This window comes from Schistocerca piceifrons, chromosome 3 (assembly GCF_021461385.2).
Source record: "Schistocerca piceifrons isolate TAMUIC-IGC-003096 chromosome 3, iqSchPice1.1, whole genome shotgun sequence".
Classification (NCBI taxonomy): Eukaryota; Metazoa; Arthropoda; class Insecta; order Orthoptera; family Acrididae; genus Schistocerca; species Schistocerca piceifrons.
Genome location: NC_060140.1, coordinates 951,421,868 through 951,427,297, shown reverse-complemented (window position 1 = coordinate 951,427,297; position 5,430 = coordinate 951,421,868). Strand labels below are relative to the sequence as shown.

Genomic DNA, 5,430 nt, shown 5'->3' with positions numbered 1-5,430 from the left:
ATCATTCCTCAACAACAGCTGTAGTCGAGGAATAATGTTGTGAACAGTACTGTAAAGCATGTCCAGAGTTATGTTCAGGCATTGGCGTCGGATGTTGTCTTTCAGCACTCCTAGGGATGTGGGTCGATCACGATACGCTTGCGACTTCAGGTAACCCCAAAGCCAATAATCGCACGGACTGAGGTCTGGGGACCTGGGAGGCCAAGCATGACGAAAGGGGCGGCTGAGCACACGATCATCACCAAACTACGCGCGCAAGAGATCTTTCACTCGTCTAGCAATATGGGGTGGAGCGCCATCCTGTTCTAATTAAACCCCATGTCATTCCAAGCATGTGTGTCAATTTTTACCTATCTACATTATTCTGTGGTTTATTAAGTTTTCAAATTTATACTGACCTTTTGATCACCCGGTACATGACTATGTGCAAAGAAACTCTGTGGCTCGAAGAGTAAAAGAGCTTAAGTCCAGTCATGAATAACGTATCACCAATAGCACGAAGGAGGCTGGCTAATTATGATAGGTCTTTGCGGATTTATAGAATTAACAGAGTACGAAAGTTCATTGTAGCATCCTCTGTAATTCCACGTACATTTTCATGTTAGACTTTTTCATAAGAGAATAGACTGTTTTGCGCAGGGTAAAAAAGCGCTATAGAATAACAAGGGAAGATCACGCAGAAGTGAATCCTTCTCTGAAAGAATTACCAATTTTAGAAACTTCTTGAGGTAACTGATTCATTTACGACAGCTTTAATAAAATTACGTTAAAGCGAAGCTTTTCAGAATTTTCTGAAATCTACGCAGAAGGAAAATGGAAACTTCCACATTAACTATCGCTTCTTAGGCTCGTGTTTTGTCACTTGAGTCACCCAGGTGGCTACGTGACGAAATGCATAACATGTGACACCCGCTCTGCGCTCAGCAGAGTTACGTGACCCAGCGCTCTCAGGGAAAACAATATGTACCGGGCTTTCTGCTGACGTATTGGCGTGAGTCGAGTCATTGCGTACACACGCTTGCACATCTCAAACAGTTTACCGAACACAATGGCGCAGAAGTAACTCCGTGAATTCCTTGAGTTAGAGTCTCATTACCTAATTAAATTAAGTCAGTGGATTGATGGCATGATTTAATTAGGAAAGATACGGATAAACCCTTGCTCAATTTTTTTTAAGGCTGACAACTATCAGTCGCCAATAAATAATCTCTCATTGGATAGTTGCCCCCATGTATACAGTAAAAAAATATTAACTATGTCCGAACAGGTTCAGGAGCCACAACGGTTCCGACCGAGCGCCATGTTGTCCTTAGTCGACAAGCTGCAATGGATGCGGATGTGGAAGGGCATGTGGTCAGAGCACCTCTTTCCCTGTCTTTGTCGCTTGCTTCTCAATCAAGTAGCTCCTCAATTAGCCTCACAAGAGCTGAGTGCACCCTACTTGCCAATAGCGCTCCGTAGACCTGAACGGTCACCCATCCATGTGCTGGCCAAGCCCGACAACGCTTAACTTCGGCGATCTGACGGGAACCGGTGTTACCACTGAGACAAGGCTGTTGGTACGATACACGCTAATAAGAAGCAATGAAATTAGACAGCTATCTTACCTCACTGAAAAATTGCAATGCTATTAAAAACATCAGAAAATGCGTCTGATCGTTATTTTTCCAGACGTTAACACACACACACCCACACGCACAAACATCAGCCCTAATGGCTTGTTCGTGGATATTCATGAGTAAATCTCCACTGACTGCATAAAAGCAAAAACTTTGTCCTACTCGTTCACATTATCATGAGCGATTTTTTTATTTTTCCAGGGAGTAGAAAATATTTTGTAGCTATGTTTCCCATATGTTAAAATTCACGATGTCACCACAACCTTTTTCAGGAAATTCTTCCATCCACCTTTAAGTACGTACACTCCCGGTTGTCCTCCGTTTTTTTTCCGCTAATCACTTCAGTTATTCCGCAGTTTGCAACGACGGATTAATGATGTTCGAAAGCATCCGACCATGAAGCTCTAAACGGAAGAGAACTCGGGAGCGCTTCACTTTCAAATCATTACTGTTTCTTTTTTTTTTTTTTTTTTCAAAATATCTTTGTGTCAAAGTGTTGATTAAAGGGTAACGTCGGTCGTTCTAATAGGGACATTCAACAATTATTGAGATGACTCGGTATTAAAAGAAGAAATTTTCTGTAGGTCATGTTGGAAATCTTTCTGAAAAAATCAGTGCGCTGTTTGAAACAAAGAAAAAGCGAACATAACTTCTTTTTACTTACTTGGGAATTCCATCTGTTCTTGACGCGTGCCTGGCAGAGATCAACATTCAGCGATACTATTGTGGTTATCCATAACACAAAATTCTCTGAGTCTTACTCTTGAATGTTCAAACATCGGAGTGAAGAGCGTTTCGGCCACGGAAACACGAATAAGTGGTGGACTGGACACTACTAAGCTGAGAGAACAAGTGTCTCCGATATTCATCGCGCCTGACGATGAACTGAACTTTAGATCGCCGCACTACAGAATCGCGTATGTTGCCGTGTTCTGAAAGAGCCTCCCTTATTTCAGGGGTTCTACAGTTGTCGCCGCACCCCGCATTTCTATCGCCAGATGTCTCCATCTCATCTTTTTTCCTCATCCTCTTCCACTCCTCTTCTCTCCATCGCTTCTTTGACAACAGCTGGCCACACTTTCCGTAGTCTTTCTCTACTTTTACTTCCAGGAGGTTGCCAGGAAAGTATTCTCTTGAGCTATCTGTATTCATCCATTCTTTTGACATGCCCAAACCATCCTAGCCGCCTTTCTTCTAATTTATCCGTAATACTGTAATGAACCTGTCTCCTTTGTCTGATTTCCTCCTTTATTACGTGGCCAAATCGGGAAATTCTACAGGCTCCTCTCAAGTGGTCCATTTCTAAAGCTGTGTCGCTTTTTATTTTTTCCTGTGAGTTTCCAGCACTCACTCCAGTAGTTTGTTATTGTTTCAACGATGGATTTGTATAAATGAATTTTAACCTTTTGAGGACCAAAGTACAAGGTTTAATTTTTAGATAGCAGCTCTTCCCTGCCTGATTCGTTGTTGAATATATGTCCATCAAATGGTAGTATACTCCCCAGGTATTTAATCTCTTTACACACTTCAATAAGATGTCCTTCAATGTCCAGCTTACTACCCTCTTATCCGCAACGTAGATATTCCATCGTCTCAGAATTAATTTTCAAACCACAATTTTTATACTCTTCCAACAACTTCCTAAGAGTGTAAGATATATCGTCTTCATTGTTTGTTAAAACGACCTGGTCATCAGCCCAGAAAAGTGTGTGCATACAGTGGTTACTTACTTCAACTCCGCTGCCCATGCACTTTCTACACCACAGATCCAGTGCCTTCTGCACATACATCTTAAGGAATGTGGGGGAGAGACCAGTATCCTTGCCTCAGTCCATTAGTTACCCTCTGAAGATCACGTATAAAAACCATGACAATTTCTGACATGAGTAACGTTGTTGATATTGTTGAAATTCTGTTTATATTATCATTAATGGTAGGCTTAATTCTTGCACAATATGTTCGTGATGTGTTCCAAGACACCTGATACCTGTTTTCGTATGTGGTCTGAAAGCAAACTTTTTGTTTGTAACGGAAGGTAGCATTTGCATAGAATTAGATCCTGTAATAAATGGTGGATTCACTATTATGAACCTGAATCAAAACGGGAATTGTTGCATAGTTTAATGCCGATTCGCCCATTGATAAGCAGTTTAAGTCTGAGTAGGCTCATACTAAAGTGGTGTTAACTGTCTTCTGGGTTTCTTATGAGCTAGTGTTATGCGATTTTTTTTTGAAGGACAGCGCATTGTGTACAATAAGTACTGGTCTAGTAATCTTCAGTATGAAGTGATTCAGCTGTACTATAATACCGCCCTCACACTGCTCAGAAAATGTGAGATACGATCAGGGTCTGGAAGTGTTATTAAGTCCGCCAAACAGCCTCGACATCACGTCCACCAATTATTGCATGTTTGGTCCGTCACAAGGACCGTTTACGTGTCATCATGCTGGAAGGTGACAACGCGCTCATCCAAGATGTATAAGAGAGATTAGTCACCAAGGCCAAGAATTATTCAATACCTGAATTACAGAGCTTACACAAGGATCAGATGGGTGAGTAAATGTTGGTGGTGATAACATTAAAAAGTAGCTTTAGTTTCAGTCGCAACGGCCTTTCCGCAGTGGATACACCGGTTCCCGTGAGATCACCGAAGTTAAGCGCTGTCGGGCGTGGTCGGCACTTGGATGGGTGACATTCTGGGCCGCCATGCGCTGTTGCCGTTTTTCGGGTTGCACTCAGCCTCGTGATGTCAATTGAGGAGCTACTCGACCGAATAGTAGCGGCTTCGGTCAACAATACCATCATAACGTCCGGGAGACCAGTGTGCTGACCCCACGCCCCTCCTATCCGCATCCTCCACTGAGGATGACACGACGGTCGGATGGTCCCGGTAGGCCGCTCGTGGCCTGACGACGGAGTGGTTTTTAGTTTCATTGTCAGTGACTTTGTTTCGCGGCATTAACTACTGGACGTCCCACAAAATTACACACGACAGACACCATAATTTCAGAATTAGCCGATTTTTGAATGCGCCCCGTACAAGCCCGTCCGTGCTTGTCCGAACTGTTCATTAGGAGCTGCGATGGAAACGGACGTGCGACGACAGCCGAGCCTTAATTAACGGGAGCCATCGCTCACACCTTCCCATCCGTCATCCTTCGAGCTAATTTCGGGTGTCAAATTCAAAAGGGAGTGATATAGTAGCTAAATGGAAACGTCATGATGTAATTACAATCCAATGTTGGCCAGGGAGCCCAAAAGATTGGACAGGCGAGGCCAGTAAATTGCTTTCGACAGGTTGTTTATTTGGACTGGCAAGCTTCCCCAGAAATCGTAACTACAGCCTTACGATTATCGCGAAATGTATACACTGTGCTACATAGGTGACTTACAGAGTACAAAAAAACTACATCGGCACCGAGTGATCAACGCACTTCACAGTAGTGACTACGTCGCCGATCTACATCTACATTTACATTTACACTCCGCAAGCCACCCAACGGTGTGTGGCGGAGGTCACTTTACGTGCCACTGTCATTACCTCCCTTTCCTGTTCCTGTCGCGTATGGTTCGCGGGAAGAACGACTGTCTGAAAGCCTCCGTGCGCGCTCGAATCTCTCTAATTTTACATTCGTGATCACCTCGGGAGGTATAAGTAGGGGGAAGCAATACATTCCATACCTCATCCAGAAACGAACCCTCTCGAAACCTGGACAGCAAGCTACACCGCGATGCAGACCGCCTCTCTTGCAGAGTCTGCCACTTGAGTTTGCTAAACATCTCCGTAACGCTATCACGCTTACCAAATAA

The 5,430-nt window shown here is 43.6% G+C and overlaps 1 pseudogene; it reads left to right on the top strand.

The window, feature by feature from the left end:
- The first annotated feature begins 4,222 nt into the window (after positions 1 to 4,222).
- LOC124790418 lies at positions 4,223 to 4,340 on the top strand (annotated as a pseudogene).
- The last annotated feature ends 1,090 nt before the right edge of the window (positions 4,341 to 5,430 follow it).